The following is a 24677-nucleotide window of genomic DNA, read 5'->3' as shown; positions in this document are numbered from 1 at the left end:
ATTTTCAAAATGTCACACACACAACACACATGGTGGAGTTCTTTTAGTTGCATCCTATAATTATGGAATGTTTTTGTGCTCATTCATTTAGAAAGAGAGAAATCATCTGGTCTCCTTTTGACTACAGAAACAGGATTCATACTACAACATCTATTGATTAAGAGGTAAGAAGTGAAAATTATCATGACATAATTGAATGCAGTATTTTAATTACAGGTGATCTGAAATTTTTGAGGACTGGTGCAGTTATCTTAAAACTGTATGCTGCCTTAAATCATGGCTTAAGGAAAAGAAATCCATTCCTTTGCTTTTCTAGATTCTCTGTCCTTTTTAATTACTGTTTCATATGATAAAATAACTGCTAAACTAATGATTACAGGTTTATAGCTCCCATACATCAATTTTCTCCAGGCTGGCTGTGATATAAACTACTTTTCTGTGAACTCCTGAATGCTGCTACTTTAAGATAGGTCAACAGTTGAATGTTTAGTCGTGTTTTAACACATTTTAATGAATGCAATTGCAAACACTAGTTGTGTGTTATGTTTAGTACTAGGCTGAAGCCCACAGTGAAGTTTCATAGAGTTAAATGTGTCAGCCAAAGAACGTTTGTGTTCTGGAACAAATATTTGTGGAGTGTCTGCACTGGATTTTACATTTCTGTTAAAGAATGTGTGATAAAACATAATTAAATTCAAGGGCAGATATACCCTTTGTGTCTCATCCTATTGTTGGCAATGAACTTGGTACTGTGGGAGTTGAGGCCCTGATTTTACAAGCTGTTCTGTTGAGTGGATTAACATTAGAGTCAGTGGGATTCACTTTCACAAGTAGGGCTTAGAGAGAGTAGTGGTGTTTGGTGTGTTCTCACAAGTGCTGGGCGGAGAACAGTAATTCCATTTCATGGAGGATTTAGAGATTTCAAAATCTAGTTTCGAATACTCTCATGAACCAAAATTAGCATTCTCTACCCAGTGCTTCTGGGAGCCCTGGCTCTGGGGTAGTCCACCAGTGGACTGCGCCAGTACCAGGGACCCCAGAAGCCCAGCTGCCAAGAAGCTTGGGAGCCTGGAAACCTTGGGACCAGTGCTGCTGGGGATACATAAGCCTGGGATCCAGGACTTTGAGGATCCTGGCTTCCTATCAGAACACCAAGAGAGCTGTGGCTCCTTTTTTATCTGAGCGACTAATCCAAGTTTGCAGTTGGGAGCAGAATATGATGATGATGGAATCTGGTGTTTTCTATGATGCAATCTTGTTTATTTACAAGGAATGTACAAAGTCTTACTTCTGCAAAAACAGAAAGAAACAAAGACAAAAGGAGTAGTTTCTTGGCTTGCATCCCCAAGACTCTTTAGCAAGCACCAGACCAAACATTCTCTCTTTAGCTTCTTCCAGGTCACACCGTGCTTACAGACTTCTGCTTGGAGTCCTTCAAGCTGTGCATTGTTTCTGTCTCTCCCCTCTCTCAGGTTCTCTGTTCTGTTCCCCTCTTCCACCAAACACACACTCACCCTCACCCAAAACAAAACTTAGTGAAAAACCCTCTTCCCATACAATTCAAAACTCCTGGGAGGCTTCACTTGCTTTTTTGTCTGAGTGAGGGTTTGTGGTTAATTTACCTTATTTTAACATTTATATTAATTGAAGTGCTTGGTCACACCTATCACTCTGAATGAGGTTTTAACTCTCTCTCTCTCTCACACACTCACACACACGCGCGTGGTTCCACTCAGCTCATAACAAAGCTGTTGAGAAGGTACGCAAGAAACCTGGCAAGAATCCAAGAGGGGTTCCACCAGAAACCTGCCTGGTTTCGGTAGAAATGTTTGTGAAAGATTATAATTGAGGGAGGCTTCCTCATAAGGGACAGTATTATGAATATAGGAATTTTGAGACATGATTGGAAGCAGGGGATGGAGAACACCGTGTAGCTGTGTACACTGGTTTGCCACAGAAACACTCTAGTTTTTTTAATAAAGTTTTATTCTTGTCTCATTCACTGATTTTTTGTTTAATGAACCTCAAAATTATTACATAGTGTCAGAAGTCACAAGTTGGAAAGAGACTGCCGTAATTTTGAGTTTAACTCCTGGATTTGAAACTGAAAGCAGAGGAAAGGGGAGCACATGAAGCAGCAAAATAGAGAAGAACAAAGACTTTTGTATGCATTTTATGAGCACAATAATAGCCTAACTAGCTGAAGAAGGGAAGAAAGCCAAAAATGGTTGTGTTACAACTTCCATCCAGTCTGCAATTGTCTAGCAATGTTGCAGAGAACTGGAAAACATTCAGACAGAGATTTGAATTGGATTTAGCAGCCATAGGGGCAGAGGAGAAAAATGATAAAGAGTAAATCATCAGTCTTCCTGCATGTTTTTGAGGAGGAAGCATTGGATATTTATAACAACTTTAAGTTTGAAGAAGGTAAAAGCATGAAGTTAAGTAAAATACTGATTACAGTTGAGGAATATTGAATGCCAAAATAAAGGAGACTTTGAGAGACACATTTTTTACATACATGCAAAAATCTGATGACGCTGTAGAGCAATATGTCACATAGTTAAGGAGACTCTGTAAAACCTGTGACTTTGGTGAGTTGACAGAGTTTCTGGCTGGAGACAGAATCATTTGTGGCATTAAAGACAATGTGTTAAGAGAGAAAATGCTCCGTGAAGGAGATTTAACTTTAGAAAAAGCTCTCCAGGTATGAAGATCAGCAGAAACTGTGAAAGCACAAGCCAAAGAGCTGAATTCACCAGAAGGGGTTATTCATGTACTAAATTCAAAAGAATATAGCCCAAAAGGTCAAATCAAAAAGTGGAACCACCTGCTCTGAAAATCAATGTGGAGAGTAGGGGGCTGGGTTAAGAGCGTTATGTGGAAGGTGTGGATTGCAGCATGGCCCAAAACAGTGTTTTGCCTTTGGGGAAACTGTCATAAATATGGAAAATAATCATTTTGCAAAATGCTGGGGATCCAAAATGTTATGTGTGTGTTACTGAAATATGTTGTGAGATTGGAATATCCACAAACAGTCTTTCAAGTACAACAATGGAGTAGCCAAACAGCATTAATGGCTCACCAACACCCATCAAGGAAAGAATCCACTATTCTAGGAACTGTATACAATGGAGACTTCTCAGAGAGAGCACATACAAAATGGACAGGTTTCAGAGTAACAGCCGTGTTAGTCTGTATTCGCAAAAAGAAAAGGAGTACTTGTGGCACCTTAGAGACTAACCAATTTATTTGAGCTCACGAAAGCTCATGCTCAAATAAATTGGTTAGTCTCTAAGGTGCCACAAGTGCTCCTTTTCTTTATACAAAATGGAGGCTGCTTGATCCATGTCATAGCAAAAAATTTTTCCAGCAAGCTAGTAGAAACTATAAAAGTGGGGAAGTGACATCATGATTTGGCTTCACTTCCCCCACAACTCAACACCTGGAAACACATCTGGAGGACAAAGACTTTGAACTGGGGTGGGTGGTCCCAGGGTGGAAAAGAGTCCCAGGCTGTGTATGAAGGAACTGTAACCCATTTGTACCATCTGTCAGGATGAGACACTGCTTGATTCAAATCCAACTTAGTTTGTAGAAAAAAGCCTGTGAATTTACCTTTATTTCTTAGGTAACCAACTTTGATCTCTTCACTTGCTACTTATAATCACTTAAAAATCTATCTTTCTGTAATTAATAAATCTGTTTTATATTTTACCTATAACAGTGTATTTTGACTGAAGTGCTTAGGAAATCTTAACTCAGTTTACAAAGGCTAGTGTGTGTCCTCTCCACATTGAGGGAGGAGTAGACTGGGTAATGAACTTACACTAGTCAGGCTTCTGACCAGTGCAAGACAGTACAGTTCTGGGGTGCCAGGCGGGGGAGCTGAGAGAAATTGGCTGGAGCCTCTCTATTGTTGGTTCATGAATGGCTGGTGAAAGCACTCATGTAACTCAGTTGGGTGTCCCCCTGTCTGTGGATGTCTGTGTAAGTGCAGCACCTGTTTGTGGATTGGAAACAGCTTCACAGAGCAAGAGGGATAGCCCTGGCTGGGGACAGAGGGCTAAGCAGTACCACAGGCCAGGTTGTACTCTGGAAACCCCATCACAAACCCTAAGATCATTACAGTTTCCAGTGGAACTTTCTCAGAATTGACACAGTCCTGCAGAAAGTTCCAATTTTGACAAATTGGCAAATTCTGATGAAAAAATGTTTTGCTGAAATTTGTCCAACCAGCTCTAAATCTTATTCTGGTTTGTAACTCATACCAACACAGCAAAAGCACTGCTGACTCTAGGTTCATAAAAGGTTCATTTGCTTTAACAATTTCTATTTTTCCCAAGACCTGCCATTTTGGTTTCTTTAATTCTTGAAGAATTTTGCTTTTAATGTCCTAAATAGACAATTCAGAAATTGGAAGCAATGAAATCGACCTTGGACCACTTTCCATACGCTGCATCACTTGAAACTTTTGCTGCAAATGTTGCTTTCTCAGTAGAACATGAGCCTTTCAGAAATATTTTTAAAGATAGAAAAATACATCAATAAGACCACACAAACTCTTTTTTATATTTTTCAGCTAGTTACAAAGCATTAAGAAGAACATTTAAAATGTTGCTTTTTAACACAATTTTGGTAAACTGATCATTCTTTTGGATATAAAACTTTTTTGCATACCATAGTGGCATTTAATAATGCTTTCTCCCATGTTAATAGTATTGATTCATTCCGGTACTCAGCTCCCATGTTAATAGTATTGATTCATTCCGGTACTCAGCTTTGGCTACTGAAGTCAGAGAACTGAACTATGAAGACTTGCCCTTGTTTCTTTTAAATGATTTTCCACATCTGTATTACTCTGATTAATTAGTGCAAAGGTGTTGCATCTTGAGGCCCAGAATGATGTTGCTAACGTGAAGCAGCATTCAACAGACGGTACTGTCACCATTTCAAATGCTCTTTAGCAGTTGAAAAGTATTACCTAATACTGATTACAGAAAACAAAAGAAAACTAAAAATTCTCCTGCATGAGATGGCTTTGGAACCATTTAGCGTGAAAGAGAGACATCCTGCCTCAGAGCTGGGGACTGGACTACAGGACCTATAAAGGTCCCTTCCAGTCCTACATTTCTATGATTCTATCAGGAAGTGCAGAAAGAGGAGCTGAGGCCTCAGAAACAAATAAATGGTTGTTTTGTAAAACTGAGACTGTGTGGACTGCCATCCATTTCTATCCGAGGCTCCAGTCAGAACTGTTGCTTCTTCAGGGACACAGCAGAGGGTCCTTTCTGCAGTGGTTGGGCAGGTTCACTCCCATCTCCAACCTCAGGCTTGAAATATTAGACTCATCAAGGAGATGCACATGGACTCCTCAAAATGGACAAGGGTTTGAAGAGGTTTCAATGAACTCATTACCAACAGACACCATCCCAGCAAGTGGAAATGCACAGATGCTCTTGAAGAAAATGGATCAACCTTTTTCTTGTAGAAAATGCTTTCCTCTGGAAGAGAGTTGCAGGCCATGTTGCTATCACATTACCCAATACAAACAGCCCTTCCATTCTGGGCATGCTCCAGCCACACCCCTTTCTCTTATATATCACAGTTCTGTAAAGCAGAAGACTACCAACTAAGCAAGGTGGAGCCTGCTGTTTGATCACCGACTATAGATACACAAAGCCTATGGGTCTGAGTTGACCTTCATATTTTGAACTGGGTCATATTTCTGAAGCAGTGCTGGGAGGCAGGGTATGTGTTGTGGGAGATAGTGGCAAAGCCATTGACTTTGTGTTAGGCTGACTAAGACTGGGAGCTGAAATGGTGACACAGTAGGAGAAACTTTTGGAAATTTGTGTAAGGGGTGCCCCCAGTTATTAGGAGTGGTCTAATAGAGGTGAAGATTTATGGATGGGATCCCTATGTGCCTGAAGATAGGGCTCTGGATCCTCCAGTCTATCTAAAACTGATATTAAAGCTCTTTTTTTAATATGCGGTGAAGATTAGCACATGAAATTACGCAGCGTAGTTGCACAAAGCACGATACTGCTGTAGGAGTGCAACCACCATTTATTAACTAAATTTCTTTCTTTATTTCTTGGCTTTGATCTGGTTCTGAGGAAACCAGGTATTTTTCCAAACCCACACCTGCCCAGATATTTCTCTGTCGCTTACATGGGAAATGTGGCCCCTCAATTTTAATTGGCAAATAGTGAAGGGGCGGATTTCTCTCTGGTATGAGAATGTGTATCTATCAAAAAACTGTTTGTTACCATAAGGGCAGGTTTACACTGGTGCAGAATTCCCCTTCAAGCTATGTCTGAAATGCTTCCCCTTTCCCAAACTGGTTATTCATTTGGCTTATTTTTATTTATTTATTTTTGTGTGTGTATGTGTGGGTGTAGCAGAGAATCTTGCCCTGTGTGTGTGTGTAATCTATATTTAACTTTTTTTGAAAAGCCAGGATAATGACAGACCAGCTCAGTCATGTGTGTTCAGATTCCACCTACCTTCCCCCATATGCAGACTAATTGTAAGCAATGAAGTAGCACAACGTATAAAATGGTCAAACTTAGCCTGTGATATCTATCAAAACATCAATATTAGAAAAAAGGCAGTATATCATAACTTGACCATTCAAACTAATGTAGCCACTCTCTAGGGTTCATATACATACAAGTTTACAATTAAGAAACCAAATTAACTCTAATAGTCCCTTTCTCTCTCTCAGTCGTCTATTTAAATGATCAACCCATTTCTTAATATGGCTCTTTTGACAGACTTCGCCCCTTTTACAGCTACTATATACGACTTGCCCAACCTTAGCTTTTTTACATGTGAAATAATTTGAAATCGAATTAAATGTGGCATTTCCAGAAAGGACAACAAGCCAAATTTTCATTTGTATAAATTGGATTTCTCTGTATACATATCAAACTCCACTCAGCTAATCACAACTTGTATCTTCAGTTCTAGGGTTGTTTGTGATTAACAAAATGGGATCCTACATTATTAGAAATCCAGAACAAAAACTGAGTAACTTAATTCACTTTACATTTAGGTTAGCAAAAAGAAAAGGAGGACTTGTGGCACCTTAGAGACTAACCAATTTATTTGAGCATAAGTTTTTGTGAGCTACAGCTCACTTCATCGGATGCATTCAGTGGAAAATACAGTGGGGAGATTTATATACACAGAGAACATGAAACAATGGGTGTTACCATACACACTGTAACCAGAGAGATCACTTAAGGTGAGCTATCATCAGCAGGAGAGTGGGGGGTGGGGGAAAACCTTTTGTAGTGATAATCAAGGTGGGCCATTTCCAGCAGTTGACAAGAATGTCTGAGGAACAGGGGGGTGGAGGGGGGGATAAACATGGGGAAATAGTTTTACTTTGTGTAATGACCCATCCGCTCCGAGTCTCTATTCAAGCCTAAGTTAATTGTATCCAGTTTGCAAATTAATTCCAATTCAGCAGTCTCTTGTTGGAGTCTGTTTCTGAAGTTTTTTTGTTGAAGTATTGCAACTTTCTGTAATCGAGTGACCAGAGAGATTGAAGTGTTCTCCGACTGGTTTTTGAATGTTATAATTCTTGACGTCTGATTTCTGTTCATTTATTCTTTTACGTAGAGACGGTCCAGTTTGACCAATGTACATGGCAGAGGGGCATTGCTGGCACATAATGGCATATATCACATTGGTAGATGTGCAGGTGAATGAGCCTCTGATGGTGTGGCTGACATGATTAGCCCCTATGATGGTGTTCCCTGAATAGATATGTGGACACAGTTGGCAACGGGCTTTGTTGCAAGGATAGGTTCCTGGGTGAGTGGTTCTGTTGTGTGGTGTGTGGTTGCTGGTGAGTATGCAAGGACTGGCCTGTCTCCCAAGATCTGTGAGAGTGATGGGTCATCCTTCAGGATAGATCCTTGTAGATCCTTGATGATGCGTTGGAGAGGTTTTAGTTGGGGGCTGAAGGTGATGGATAGTGGCGTTCTGTTATTTTCTTTGTTGGGCCTGTCCTGTAGTAGGTGACTTCTGGGTACTCTTCTGGCTCTGTCAATCTGTTTCATCACTTCAGCAGGTGGGTACTGTAGTTGTAAGAATGCTTGATAGAGATCATGTAGGTGTTTGTCTCTGTCTGAGGGTTGGAGCAAATGTGGTTGTATCATAGAGCTTGGCTGTAGACAATGGATCATGTGGTGTGGTCTGGATGAAAGCTGGAGGCATGTAGGTAGGAATAGCAGTCAGTAGGTTTCTGAATTGGAATTAGTTTGCAAACTGGATACAATTAATTTAGGCTTGAATAGAGACTGGGAGTGGATGGGTCATTACACAAAGTAAAACTATTTCCCCATGTTTATCCCCCCACACCCCCCATTGTTCCTCAGACATTCTTGTCAACTGCTGGAAATGGCCCACCTTGATTATCACTACAAAAGATTCCCCCCCCCCGGCTCTCCGCCCTCCCCACCCCCCCGTTCTCCTGCTGGTAATAGCTCACCTTAAGTGATCACTCTGGTTACAGTGTGTATGGTAACACCCATTGTTTCATGTTCTCTATGTATATAAATCTCCCCACTGTATTTTCCACTGAATGCATCTGATGAAGTGAGCTGTTGCTCATGAAAGCTTATGCTCAAATAAATTGGTTAGTCTCTAAGGTGCCACAAGTCCTCCTTTTCTTTTTGTGAATACAGACTAACACGGCTGCTACTCTGAAACCTGTAATTTAGGTTAGGTAATTCTTAACCCTATATATATATATTATATATATATATATATGTAAGCAGAGTCAGGATGAGCTCCACCCTGACATCTGGTGGTGAGGTGTGGCAAGTTGTGGAAAAGAACTTCAGGGGCTGATCTCATTTGCATAGGCACACCCCACCCTGCCTAGTATGAGGCCATAGCTGCCCAAATGGTCACTTTGGCTGCTGTGGGATCCCCAGTGTCTCTGTTATTGGGGCAGGAAAAATAAATTGTTATTACCCTGATTATGGGAATCAAGGACAGTGGAACTGTACTTGGCCTTTTGTTATGATGGAGAGACTCGCCATCAACTAAGTAGCACTCGCTAGGCAAGGGACATGGGTTCCAAAACTCTGTGAATTGAGAGAGGCTGGGAATGGGTATTGATACTTGGTGGCATAGGCCCCCTGGTGAGGACCTTACATGCTAATTGCACTTCCTCCTCTCTCCACTGTGGAATATCAGAGCTAATTTTGATTCCATTAGGAGTCTAGTTACAGGCTGCTGAGCTGAATTCCCTTTGGGCTAATGGTGCACCAGCACTGAGGCTCCCCTACTACAAGCTGAAATCACAAAAGGGCTAAAGTTACTAAGAGCTGAAATCACTAAGTGTTGTGTTAATAGTGGGGGAGCCTGAAGATATATGGTGGAACAATTTGCGGGACGGCGAGCGGAGCGGCTGGTGGAGCAGAGCAGTTTGTTGGATGCCTAGAGCAGCCCATGGGGCAGCTGGCAGAGCGGAGCCCCGTGGAGAGGTGGGGCCATCAGCTTTGGACCATGTAAGGTGCCCCTTAACCCCCCCCCATCTCCACCCAGGTTGGGAGGTAAAACTCTGCAGATAAACTTTTGAACTCTGGGGCTGCCCTGACCAGGGACAGAGACTTTTGGGACTTTGGGTGATTTTGGGTTGCTGGACTCAAGAACCAAAGGGAAAGGACATGCCCCAATTTGCTTGGGGTGGGTTTTTGCTCATGAGTTGTGTTATGAATCCTGTTTGTGGTGTTTCCCCAACATAATGCCACATGGTTTCTCTCTGTTATTAAAAGGCTTTTTGTTACACTCAGACTATGTGCTTGCGAGAGGGGAAGTATTGCCTCTTGGAGGCGCCCAGCGGGGGTGGTATATAATTGTCCCAGGTCACTGGGTGAGGGTTCGAGCCGGTTTTGCATTGTGTTATTGGAATGGAACTCCTAGATACTGAACCCGGCTCTTGTTGCTGCCAACTCTGACAGGCTGAAGGGTTACGTGTATTATATATAGGCTAATTTTAAATTGTATATTATATGTATATACAAGAAAATGTAAAAGCAGTACTTGACCCAAAATGCTTACAGTCTTGGGACAGAGTCAAACAGAGGTTAGAGGTAAGGAATCAACTAAAACTATTTATCATATATGGTACTGAAGACAACCAGAAGTTATTTAAAAATGTCACCACGCATGTACAATGTTACACATACTTTTTTTTTTTAAGATCACAACCTTTATGAAGCAGTTACTCCACTGCTTCACTCTGGGTCTCCAAAGCATTGAAGCGAAGAAATCACGTATGTGTAGAAATCAAACAGTCTTCCTCTAATTCAACTCCAGTTAAAAACAGCTAGAGCAGAGGACTATTACAAACGTTCTCCTTGTCAGAGTAGAGTACAACATATTGTACCTTTACTCAGAGCCACTAAACACTGCAGAAATGTTGTTTTGCAAAACTGTATGTAATTATGTAAAATACATTTTATTCAAACAGCTACACAATCCAACTACAATAGAATGTATGCATACATATAAAGGTTAAAAGGAAAATAGCAATTTTCAGTAACTTTTTAATAAACTAAACAATTCAAATACCTTTCCATCTACCCATTAGAATAACAACAGAATTGAATTAATTCACCAGTCAGTCAACTTTGAATATATTAAATAAATAATTTGTATTAGTATCCACTAACAACTATATTCTTGCTCTTATACATCTAAACATTAAAAGGTAAAATGTAAGATTAAAAAACCAGACATAACTGTAAAAAGAAAAGGAGTACTTGTGGCACCTTAGAGACTAACAAATTTATTTGAGCATAAGCTACAGCTCACTTCATCGGATGGTAGTCTCTAAGGTGCCACAAGTACTCCTTTTCTTTTTGCGAATACAGACTAACATGGCTGCTACTCTGAAACCAAACATAACTGTAGCTGCTATATACTCCATTAATTGCAATAGTCACTGATTTGCTGCAGCCTTCCTCGTGGGAAAGTATGAAATCCAAGGTTAGCAAGGTCAGATATTATGCAAGCTGCTTTTGGTTGGTGGAGTATTTGTATAATTGTATGCTAATGCCTCATTTTCAGCTCAGAGCATTAGTTATGAAGTTTAGTATTAGTGATTCCAATTTGTACATATTTCCTCCAAATCATCTACATTTCTATTCTGCTTCCTACAGTTTCAGTGCTTGCAAAAAATTCCTAGATGGACCATGATGACACTAATGCAGACTTGGTATCATCAGAAGCAGAAGCTGTTGCCATCCTCTGAACAGTAGCAGTAGATTAGGTGATGTCACCCACTTGCTCTATCCATGTGATTCAGATATGTCATCATCGTGGATACTGGTTTGGAGGGTAGAGGGGTGAGAAAGAGAGGGGAGCAGGATCTGTAACTGAAAGTAACCATAGAAAACAGTGATTGCACTCTAGTTGTTTTGGGAGAGGCACAAGAATGAGCTAACAGAGCAGGCTTTTCAGGTGGCCTCTTATAGTTACTCAGTACACAGATTCATGCTAACTCATGTCAAGCTAGCTCACCAAAAACAGAAGCGTGGATGTTGTGGCTCTGGTGAAGACTTAGGTCTGGTCTACACTATGAGTTTATGTCGGATTTAGCAGCGTTAAATCCGAATTAACCCTGCACGCGTCCACACAACGAAGCCATTTTTTCGATATAAAGGGCTCTTAAAACTGATTTCTGTACTCGTCCCGAACGAGGGGATTAGTGCTGAAATCAACATCACCACTTCAAATTAAGGTTAGTGTGGATGCAATTCGAAGGTATTGGCCCCCGGGAGCTATCCCACAGTGCACCATTGTGATTGCTCTGGACAGCACTCTGAACTCGGATGCACTGGCCAGGTGTACAGGAAAAGCCCTGGGAACTTTTGAATCTCATTTCCTGTTTGGCCAGGCGAGCTCATCAGCACAGGTGACCATGCAGTCCCAGAATCAAAAAAGAGCTCCAGCATGGACCGAACGGGAGGTACTGGATCTGATCACTGTATGGGGAGAGGAATCCGTTCTATCAGAACTACGTTCCAAAAGACGAAATGCCAAAACATTTCAAAAAATCTCAGAGGCCATGAGGGACAGAGGCTACATCAGGGACGCAACACAGTGCCGTATGAAACTTAAGCTTACCAGAAAACCAAAGAATCAAACTGACGCTCTGGGACAGAGCCCCAGACATGCCGCTTCTACGCTGAGCTGCATGCAATTCTAGGGGGGGCCGCCACCACTACCCAACCCCTGTCCGTGGACTCTGATGATGGGGTACTCTCCATCATGGCTGAGGATTTTGCAGATGGGGAATATGAGGAGGAGGAGGATGAGCTTGGGGAGAGCACACAGCACACCGTTCTCCCTGACAGCCAGGATCTTTTTATCACCCTGTCTGAAATACCCTCCCAACCCAACGAAGCCAGAGAAGGGACCTCTGGTGAGTGTACCTTTTCACTTTTATAATACATGTTATAAAAGCAAGCGTTTTTTAATGATTAAGTAGCCCTGAGGACTTGGGATGCATTCGTGGCCAGTACAGCTACTGTTAACATGTCTGGGGATGGAGTGGAAATCCTTCAGGGACATCTCCATGAAGGTCTCCTGGAGGTACTCTAAAAGCCTTTGCAGAAGGTTTCTGGGGAGAGTAGCCTTATTCCGTCCTCCATGGTAGGACACTTTACCACGCCATGCTAGTTGCAAATAATCTGATATTGCATGACAAAGCCTGGCAGCGTATGGTCCCGGTGTTTGCTGGCATTCAAGCAACATCCGTTCTTTATCTCCCTGCGTTATCCTCAGGAGAGTGATATCATTCATGGTAACCTAGTTGAAATAGGGGAATTTGATTAAGGGGCATTCAGAGGTGCCAGTTCCTACTGGGCTGTTTGCCTGTGGCTGAAAAGAAATCCTCCCCGCAGTTATCCACGTGGTGGGGGGGGAGGGAGCATTGGTGCTGAGCTGTTCGCGTTTGGCTAGCAGGGATCTTTCCTGATACCAGCCACGCAGTGGGGTGAGGGGTAAAGTAATCATCCCAGAGAATTGGATGGGGTGAGGGGGTTAGTTTGGTTTTTGCTACTGCACGTTAACAGGAAAACTGCAGCACTAAATGGCCAACTCAACGGGCTTTGCTTGGTATGGGAAAGGAGGGGGCTGCTGTTATGAAGGTTGCAGAAGCCAAAAGACTATGGCTTACCATGGCCGCCTGCAAGCTGAATTCTGTTGCCCAGCCCTGCGTGTGTGATCTCTAACACCAAAGCCGCAGGCACTCAATATAAGATGCAAAATGCGACCTTGTACCAAAATCACATGTGCTACGTAATGTGAATAGTGTTGTTCACCGTGAAAGAGTATAGCCATTGTTCTGTAAAATGTATCTTTTTAAATACTTCACTCCCTTTTTTTCCTCTAGCAGCTGCAAATGTTTCAAGCCTCCCTCCTCCATCCCAAAGGCTAACTCAGATAAGGTGGTGAAAAAAACGCACGCACGATGAAATGTTCTCTGAGCTCATGCAGTCCGTCCAGCACTGACAGAGCGGTGTGGAGGGACACAATAGCAGAGTACAGGATGGTGGCTGATGAATGTGAGGAGAGGTGGCGGAAAGAAGATCAGAGGAGGCATGAGGAAACGCTGGGGCTACTGCAGGATCAAATGAACATGCTCCGGCGTCTGGTGGAGGTTCATGAACGGCAGCAGGATCACAGACTGATGCTGTAGCCCCTGATTAACCTCCCTCCGTCCTCCCCAAGTTCCATAGCCTCCTCACCCAGACGCCCAAGAACGCGGTGGGGGAGGCTCCAGGCACCCAACCACTCCACCCCAGTGGACAGCCCAAGCAACAGAAGGCTGGCATTCAACAAGTTTTAAAGTGGCCTTTTCCTTCCCTCGTACCCTCCTCCCACACCCCACCCAGGTTACCTTGTGAGTTATCTCCCTATTTTTATAATCAATTAATAAAGAATACATATTTTTTAAATGATAGTAACTTTATTTCCTTTACAAGCAAGCTGTGATCGAAGGTGGGAGAGCGGGTGGCTTACAGGAAATTAGAGTCAACCAAGGGGGTGGGTTTTCATCAAGGAGAAACAAACAGAAGTGTCACACGGTACCCTGGCCATTCATGAAACTGGTTTTCAAAGCTTCTCTAATGTGCACCGTTTCCTGCTGTGCTCTTCTAATTGCCCTGGTGTCTGGCTGTGCGTATTCAGCGGCCAGGCGATTTGCATCAACCTCCCACCCCACCAAAAAACGTCTCCCCCTTACTCTCACAGAGATTGTAGAGCACACAACAAGCAGCAATAACAATGGGAATATTGGTTTCGCTGAGGTTTGACCAAGTCAGTAAACTGCACCAGCGACCCTTTAAACGTCCAAATGTACACTCTACCACCATTCTGCACTTGCTGAGCCTATAGTTGAACAGCTCCTAACTACTGTCCAGGGTGCCTGTGTATGGCTTCATGAGCCAGGGCATTAAGGGGTAGGCTGGGTCCCCAAGCATAACTATAGGCATTTCAACATCCCCAACAGTTATTTTCTGGTCTGGGAAGTAAATCCCTTCCTGCAGCTGTTTAAACAGACCAGAGTTCCTGAAGACATGAGCATCATGAACCTTTCCCAGCCATCCCACGTTGATATCAGTGAAACGTCCCTTGTGATCCACCAGTGCTTGCAGCACCATTGAAAAGTACCCCTTGCGGTTTATGTACTGGCTGCCCTGGTGGTCCGGTCCCAAGATAGGGATATGCGTTCTGTCTATAGCCCCACCACAGTTAGGGAATCCCATTGCAGCAAAGTCATGTAGTATGACCTGCACATTTTCCAGAGTCACTACCTTTGATAGCAGCAGCTCAATGATTGTGTTGGCTACTTGCATCACAGCAACCCCCACAGTAGATTTTCCCACTCCAGATTGATTGCCAACTGACCGGTAGCTGTCTGGTGTTGCAAGCTTCCAAAGGGCTATTGCCACTCGCTTGTGAACTCTGAGGGCTGCTCTCATCTTGGTATTCTTCCACTTCAGGGCAGGGCAAAGCAAGTCACAAAGTTCCAAGAAAGTGCCCTTACACATGCGAAAGTTTAGGAGCTACTGGGAATCATCCCAGACCTGCAACACTCTGTGGTCCCACCACTCTGTGCTTGTTTCCCATGCCCAGAATTGGTGTTCCACAGCATGAGCCTGCCCCATTAACACCATGATCTCCAAATTGCAGGGGAATGCGGTTTTAGAGAAAAGTGTGTTCATGTCCTCGTCAACGCGCTGCCATCGCCTCCTTGCCTGGTTTCTCAGGTGCTGGTTGTGTATACACTGCACGATAATGCGCGAGGTGTTTACAATGGTCATAACTGCTGTGGTGAGCTGAACGGGCTCCATGCTTGCTGTGCTATGGCATTTGCTCCTGCTCAGGCAATCCAGGGAAAAGGACGCAAAACGATTGTTTGCCTTTGCTCTGGCAGAGGGAGGGGTGACAGACAACATGGCTTACAGGGTTGGCTTACAGGGAATTAAAATCAACAAAGAGGGTGGCTTTGTGAGAAACAGAATGGCCCCCTCAAGGATAGAACTCAAAACCGGGTTTAGCAGGCCATTGATTTCACGGAGGGAGGGAGGAGAAAATGAATACAAAAAAAATCTGGTCTATTTCTTGTTTTGATCCACTTCATCTATCTTTATACATCTTTCTGGCAGCAGATTGTGCAGTATGACAGCTAGCCGTCGTCATCTGCTGGATGCTTGGCAGAAGGCGGTGCAGTATGACTGCTGGCCATCATCTTCTGCTGGCTGCAGATTAAAAGACAGTGCACTGCCGGTAGGACTGAATCGCCATGAGACGAAACTTAAAAGGGAAATGACCTGGCTGAGTCACTCCCATGTTTGCCCAGGCACCCCGACCTCATCGAGGTCGGTTAAAAGAGCGCCCTGGACTACGTCGACGACATCTACCAGTCATAGTGTACTGTCTGCTGCCAAAAGGCAATAAACTGCTGCTGTGTAGCAATGCAGTACCACATCTGCCAGCACCCAGGAGACATACGGTGACAGTGAGCTGAGCGGGCTCCATGCTTGCCGTGGTATGGCGTCTGCACAGGTAACTCAAGAAAAAAGGTGCAAAATGATTGTCTGCCATTGCTTTCACAGAGGGAGGGAGGGAGGGAGGGAGGGAAGGGGGGGGGCCTGACGATTTGTACCCAGAACCACCCGCAACAATGTTGTAGCCCCATCAGGCACTGGGATTTCTATCCAGAATTCAAATGGGCGGCGGAGACTGTAGGAACTGTGGGATAGCTACCCACAGTGCAACGCTCCGGAAGTCGACGGTTGCCTCGGTACTGTGGACGCACTCCGCTGACTAAATGCACTTAGAGCATTTGTGTGGGTTCACACACAATTGACTGTGTAAAAATGCTTTCTACAAAATCGACTTCTATAAATTCGACCTAATTTCGTAGTGTAGACAAGGCCTTAGGCTAGCCACCCGTCCCAAGCTCAAACTCAGGGAATCAGGTGGACTTGAGAGCCTGAACTGCTGCCTAAACTGCAATGACTACACTTTTATTTTTAGCGCCTGGGCTGGGAGGCTTGTTCCCAGCTCCAGTGTAGAGATACCCTGAGGGACTTAAAGAAGATATTCTTAGTGGAGTCAGAGGGAGAACATGAACCCCAGGAAGTTGAAGCTTTTTTCCCCAAAAAAAGTTGTCTAGGCAATCCTTCAAACCAATCCCAGGCTGCACTGAAGATGACTTCTGTGGCTTATGCAACAAAGACTCCAACTCAGGAGACTCTGGTACATACTCCAGATCCAAAACTGGACCTCCACTCAATCCCTCCAGTAAAGTTCCAGAGATTGGCATAGCAGGAATGGCTGGAGACACCTTTCAAACCAAGGGAACTTGAACCCAGACCTCTGATCCATCTATACACTCCCTGGAACTATGACAGTTTTTCTTCTTTCTCTTCTACTATGGCACCAAGCCACCCAGCACAAAAATCTACTCTTGAGTTCCTTTTACCCATATGCTTGAGGATGGAGGATCCCCAAGTAAGATGTGTTAAAGAGAAGCTATAAGTTTACCGTTAATATGCAAGTCAGTTCATCGTCTACTGAAAATACCTGTCAGCCACCCTATCTGCCAGTGTCTGGCTAACAAGAAAAGTAAAGCACTCAGAATTGAGAGCTGTGTGTTCATTTTCAAGCCAGACTACTAAACTCACCTTAAGGGGCCTCAAGGATCTGTAAAAATGACAGGCTTGTAATTTGTAAGTTGCTTGCTCCTCTGTCTTAGTGTTTATTTGGAAAACTAATTGATGAATTGTTTGTTTTGTGAAGTTTTGTGGTCTCCCACCTTTGTACTTTTCCCCAACAAACTTCTCCCTTATTGACTTGCCCTTGGTATTTTCACTGTGTATTTTCTGCCTGGCTGTCTCACTGACTCCTTGGAATAGTGTTTGAGCTGTGTGGTATATTGAACTTGTTCTAAGAGGCAGGGTCACATTAGTTGTACCTGCCTTAATGAGAATTACATGGTAGTTGATGAAACTAGATCCAGTTGCCAGTGAAGAGTGAATCCCACAAGACTAATACCTCACAAACCAATGAACCCAGCCCCCTTGAAATTTTTGCTTAGTACTGCCAGTTCAGTCCTGATCCCATTTTAAGTCAATGAATCCTTGCCCCCACCAACAGCTTCACTGCATAGTGACCTTCACAATTATGGTGTCATAGTAGTGCCCTATCTACTGTAACTCAGATACTGTAACAATCTGTGGCATCTCTTCATAAGTGTTGACTTTTAAATTAAACGGTGAATTTGGTACCACCAAAGTTTGTCTCTAGAATGGCTTTTCCTGGAAACAATCAAATGTGTAATAGTGCCCATTGGATAAATAAAACCTTTGAAGGTTTCCTGTAAAATGTTCTTCCAAACAGAGTACTAAAGCTCCCAAAGATCATCAATGAAAGGTCCCTACTGAGTATCAAATGCCACTGAAGATTATTTGTCAAGCAATATGACTAACATCACACTTTGATCTCATCTCATTGGGCTCCAGTTTATTTAATGTGTCATACTTTGTCTTATATTTCACCTCAGCTGTTCATGTTTTAACATTTAAATGCCTTGCTTCCACTACATCTGATACTGTAGTAGTGCAGTAATCTGAGATTACTGTTAGGTGGCTTTCTTTTTATATATCTTACTTGTTGAGGAAGAGTCATTGTAAAGTTTGTCAACAAGATCAGCTTTAAGTGTCTTGCATATTAAACTGTTTTCATTTGGAGTATTCAATTCCATTGTGGATGAAAATGCCATTACAATTTAGGTAATAGATCTTGTGACTCCCGCTGTACACTTAGGGTCAAATACCGCCTGTGGTGTGTTCATGGAGAATGCAGCTGTACATTCAGTCAAATACTGACCTACGTCAATGCACAGAACGCCCATTCACATCAATAACATGACTGTCAACAGGAGTTCTCTGTATGGATCAAGAGCAATATGTGGCTTTTACAGTAGAACATTCAATTGTTTTTTCTTTGAGTAAGTTGACCAACCCAATTTCAGTCATTTTATATTTTCCTCTTTTATTCCATTTTAAACTAAAATGCAGATTTGTTCACCCAAAGCAGGAGATGGGCACAAACTACTTAGATAAGAGATGTCAAATCAGAGATATGAAAGTGATCTGTAAGTAATTCATATTTTTGCTGCAAAGTCTGAGTGAGGAAGCCTTATCAGTTAAAATCATAACAGAAAAATGGAAATGAAAGGGTTTTCTTTTCCTCAGATACCTACTGACTCACAAAGGTCTTGTTGCATCTGTCAATTAATGCTGTGGAGATATCTCAGATCGTGAGCTGAAAAATGGTAGAAACATTTTTTGTTATTCCGGAAACAAAGATTTTATGTTAGAATACTTTTCAATATGCATGCCAAGGATAAATTATATTATGGGCCCGAACCTATACATACATTAATATGTTCAAGTCGTCTTATCATTTTTTTTTAAATTGTAAGCTCAGTAGAAAACCATAAGCACGACTCTACAGCTTGTATAGGAAAATGACAGGTGTTTCCACGCCTGGCTGTGGGAGGGTTGAGGATAGTTTATCAGGAAAATTGAAATGCATATGCCCGTTGCATGTGGTGCAATCTGCACCAATCGCTAGCTCCAGCTTGGGTGCTCACTAATTGGATGTTACGCTAAATCAGACACAGTGGGTTTATTTGACTTTTACCTTTTTTCCTGGGGTTTTAAGATTTTAACTTTTTTTCTCTTGGAGAATAACACTTATCAAATTCTGCAACATACAACAGCTAAAATAAAAAAGACAAAATTTAACACAACCTTTCTTCTGTAGAGACACTTGAGACAGGCTGGTAACTCTGCCTTGCAATGTTATTATGAACTGAATACAATGAAACATGTTAATAATGACGTTATATGGGAGCAAGGACTTAGTTCCTCAATCCTTGTCATGGTGGACTGTGGGAGACTAGGCAAGTAGAAATTAAGGACGTGTCACAAGCAGAAAACATGGCTGTTTGCACAATGCCTAGCACAGTGGGATCTTGGTCCATGACCAGGGCTCCTAGACATTATGGTAATACAAATAATAGTGGCATTTAAAACTAGTCCTACTGGTCTTATTCGGAATCTTATCTTAGGATTATGAGATGTTGGTGGATAGTGACCCTATTTATCCATTCATGCTGTCAAATGTAAAGTTATTGGCTAATGAAGCAGTTGCCGTTCATAATTTAATTAAGGAAGAGGCCCTGATCCTGCATGTATGACAGAGACTTGGTTAGGGGATACTGTAGGCTGTTCTATTTGATTCAACAGAAATCCAGAGAAGACTGGGAAGATGAGTGCCAAATGAAATTCACTGTTGACTAGAGCTGGGCAGGAACTGCATTTTCCATGTCACAGAAAATTTTATGATTTTTGAAAAGTTCTTGGTTACAAAACAGAGCAAAAACTGAACATTTCCCACAAAACAAAATTCTGGCCAAAAAATTCATTTTCAGTCAATCAACACATTTTGTTTTGATTTGATTTTGATATTTTAACATTTTTAACATATTTTATGAAATAAAATTTCAGATACAAAAGTTGTTTTGAAACATTCCATTCTAAAAATGTCAAAACAAAGTATTTCAACTTCATCAAAATCCTTTTCCATTCCCAGCCTCCCCCACCCCTGCCCCACCCAAAATGAAATGTTGTAAAACGCAACACATTTCCTTAACAAGTTTTGCTTTTCATGAACTGGAATTTTCTGATGGAAAGACATTCAGTCGGAAATTTTGCAACCAGCTCTACTGTTGGCAAATGCCAGGTAATGCACATTGGAAGGACAATTATGAATGGCTCAGACACTTTGCTGAGCTCTAAATGAACTGTAACCATTCAGAAAAAGGCATGGATGTCAATGTGGATAGCTCAATGAAAATATCTCACCGATGTGAAAGTGTGGTCAAGTTTGGGGCACCACACTTTATCTGTAAAAAGTTGTTATAAAGAGGCTGGTGATCAATTTCTCTCCATGTCCACTGAGAGTGGGACAAGAAGTAATCAGCTTAGTTTGCTTCAAGGAAGATTTATGTTAGAAATTAGGAAAAACTTTCTAACTATAGACACTGGAACAGGTTACCAGAGGATCTTGTGGAGTCCCTGTCACTTAAGAACAGGTTAGTCATCTGTCAGGGATAGTCTAGGTATATTTAATCCTGCCTCAGTGCATGTGTGGGGTGGATTCAATGACCTCCTGAGGCCCCCTACATTTCAGCCTACATTTCTATGAAAGTAAACAAAACATAAGGCTGTGTAAACTTAGACGACTGCAGTCCAGATTTGCAGAATTACTGAACACCTGCAACTTTCATTGAAGTCAACTGGAGATATGTGTGCTCAGCTCCTCTGAAAATCAGGCATTGCTACAATGAATTGGTGGATTTATATGATAAAGTGGGATGCAGTCATTTACATAGGCTAGATCATCTCAATTGCATGGATTGTTCTTGTTATCCTACGTTTTGATTATTTAGTTAAAGAATTGATTGCTCAAGGTCATACAATGAATTAAAAACTCAGAAACAGAGACCCTGAAAGCTGTGACTTGCCTTCCCTTGCTTTAACCATTGGACCACCTAAATCAAGAAACAGCTAAACTAAGCTATGGGTTGAAACAATCTTGTTGGAAATTTCAGGGAGCATTGAAGTGATTGTTTAGCTCAAGAAGTTTTTGTTGGAGATGGCCATTGTATATAAGGAAACCTATGCTAAGGTGTTTGTGTTTTTGAGATGTCTGAGGTAAGCATGCGGATGAGGCTCCAGGCAGAGATGTGCTAGATAGCTATGGACCTTATTGTTTAGGATTTTAAATGCTTAACAATGCCAGTGATGTGGAACTTTTCAACAGTACAAATGACAGTTAGATGTCTAACTCCCATTGACTTTCAGTTGATCTCCTATGTAGGCAGGCAATGTAAGCATTTGGAGAAATATGTTTGTGGCTGCTCAGACCAGTAAGCAAATGTAATGCTGCTGCTGCAGTCTTATTTGTTTCCTGTGAATCAGAAACAAACAATGATCTTTATTTACTTCTCTTTCTGTGCACTAATATCAATAAGGTCAGCTACAAGTCACAACACTGGGATTGTGCAAGCTAAATGATCAATGCAGACTAGCAGGGGGAGTTCATACACTGGTTCTGTTTTTGTTAGGGAGTCCTGCTTAAGAAGCAATATTATAAAGAAAATTCTCAGTAAAAGATTATTGGATGTAATTCCTTTTGTTCTGTGATTAAGTGTAAATTCCAACCTCGCATTAAATGTACTCAATATAGAACATTTGTTGTAAATGGCACACAAAATTCAGTTCCATCTGTTTTTCAGCGGTGCCATATGTATTACGGAATCATAATTTGCATTGCTATGATGCAGACTGTCAGCATTTAAATTATAAATTCAGAAGTGTTTTAGTCAGGTGTATATAAAAAACTATCATGACCACTCTGTATAGAAATGATTTCTAATTTTTTAATTATTTTACAAAATGTGAGTTTAGGTTATCCTACTCATGCATTAAAATGGGGCACAAATTGAAGTTTATGTAAAACGTTTTCTTTGGGGGCCCATTCCTGCTTTGATGGTGCATGAGGAAAATTTTTTGGTATGTGATTTGCAGAGGGGCAGCTGTACTCCCATGTGTGTTTGTGAGTAGAGGGGTATTGTGCTGTTTGGGTGGGGCAACTGTATATCAGGTGGTTGAGGCAGCTTGGTAGACAGATTACACAATGTACGGGAGCAGGGGCCCTAGGGCAGGGTGAGATGACAGACTCATACATTTAGATGTTTGAAAACTATTAAATTATCATTTTAATTTTTAAAAAATGTTTACATTGTACATATACATGATTGAAAATTATGTTCATAACACCATACACCAACACAATACACAAGTGTGGTTGAGAAGAAAGCTGTTAAAATATATTAAAAATAATAAATGACAGCCCAATATACTTAAGCACGTGGATTTATGGGGAAATTATGTACTGAACTGAAGGACAAAGAGCTTGGTCTTGTCTTTTGGGCACAACAATACAACAGATTTTTTTTTATAAAGAAACAAACTACCACTGCTCATGTGGAGCCAATCCTTGATTGAGCATGAAATCTGAATCACAGCTCTTAACCCTAAATAGGCACCTTTGGATCACTGTCAAATCTCATTATTTGGCTTGCATAATACTTGCTGCCTATTCTACGGTAAATGCTTTGTTAAATACTATTTTAAAAATACATAAATTGCCTAGGCCACCTGCAATGATGGGCAAAACATTTTAAACTGCGACTAATATCTCAGATCAGCAAATCTTAGAAGACCAAATGTTAACAAATTGCAAAACCACCCCCACAAAAGCTAAAATAAAATAAGGAAAGAAAATAAACAAGCAAAAATATTAGACTGAAATAATCAGATGCTAAGGAAAATAACTGGGCCTACGCTGGCTCTGTGAGGTGGGGGAAGCTTGCTTTGTCGCTGCTACTGCTATGTGAATTTTTATGGTGCTGGCCATGTAACAGATATACAGTAAAATTATCCCTACCCCAATGAGTTTACAGTCTAAATGAAAACCCAAAGCCTTGTGACAATGGTAGAGAATCACAAAAAGAATCACTTTCTTCCAACACTGATTTAAGAACTTTGTTAGATTACGGAAAATTGTATTTTCCGTAAAACTACTCTTCCTCCTCTTCACAGCCAAGCTTTTGCCTAGAACTTTCCCCAGCTCTCTTTTGTCCAGCTTCAGGATATATATTTAAATAAGCCATACATATATCCTCACATAAGGTTTTAGAAGTATGAATGTGGGTGTGGGGTTGGGGTAAAAGCTGAAGAGGAAGAGGGGGATAGTAATTTGAATGACTGTGTAGGGTGGGAGGTGAGCCTGTGAGGGTGTAACAAGGATTGAATTCGGGGAAAAAATCTAGTGATATTAGTGCTGCCTTCTCTTGTGAATTTATCATGAGTTTCACATTATTTGATGTTTTTCTTAAAGCCTCAGCTTTTGGAGTCATGTTTTTATATCAGCAACTCAGCTTTTATTTTTAACAACAGGTTTCAGAGTAACAGCCGTGTTAGTCTGTATTCGCAAAAAGAAAAGGAGTACTTGTGGCACCTTAGAGACTAAATGGTTAGTCTCTAAGGTGCCACAAGTACTCCTTTTATTTTTAACTACGTAAGTTTCTAGTTCTTCCGGTTGCAGAGAACACTTGAAATTATGAACCCTAAAGGCTGAACAATCAGAAGACAAATAAAAAGAAACTCTAATTCATTTTTTAAAAATCTCATGATTTTGGGGACCTGACAATTTTTCAATTCTTGTGGTTGGCAATCCTTGTGCTTCTCCTGCAAACTCTGCTCACTTGAGATCAGTGGCATAGTGGTTTAAAAAAACATGTGGGTAAACTAACATAAACTCCATATTTACTAAATGAGAAGTGGGTAAACTCAGTTCACTTGCATTTACCCTCAATTGCATTATTGTTTGAGATGCCAAAATGAGGCACTGCTCACAGCATATATGATATGATCAAATGGGCTCAGCGGGACCTGACTCTCTCTTGATAGGTTTCAGATACACCATAGACACAAATAAGCATGTGTCTTGGGCCACAGAACCCAGTATCATATGATGAGGTGAGAATCTCAGCTTTCATTTTAAACAAATTGTTTCTAGCCCTTATAATTGTGAGGAAAACTTGACCCAAATATGACTAATGCAGTGCTGTCTGCTTGAGCCTGCAGAGAGAGTATGGAAGAAGCAGGAGCAGCTGCCACTAGAGCATACCTGGTCCCACATCCCCTGTCAGTGCAGACTCTGTCCCAACTGCTCTCCAGGTTTGGGAAGGCACATTGGCAAGGTAGTGCTTGGATGCTCCACTGCACTCTGCAGATAGACACTGACTCTTGCTAAGAACTCTGTTCTCTCCCACTGGTTTCTTGGCTCCAACAGTGGTATCCCTCCAATTGTGACACCAAAATGAAAAGACAGTCACGGTACATGTTTCAGATCTGTGATCCTCCCTCTCCTTTCTTATGTTTTTTTAGCAGTGAAATTGTTAACAGTGTTGAGATTTAACTCAAGAGCCGCAG

Source organism: Lepidochelys kempii, chromosome 1 (genome assembly GCF_965140265.1).
Source record: "Lepidochelys kempii isolate rLepKem1 chromosome 1, rLepKem1.hap2, whole genome shotgun sequence".
Classification (NCBI taxonomy): domain Eukaryota; kingdom Metazoa; phylum Chordata; order Testudines; family Cheloniidae; genus Lepidochelys; species Lepidochelys kempii.
Note: the sequence above shows the minus strand (reverse complement) of the source record.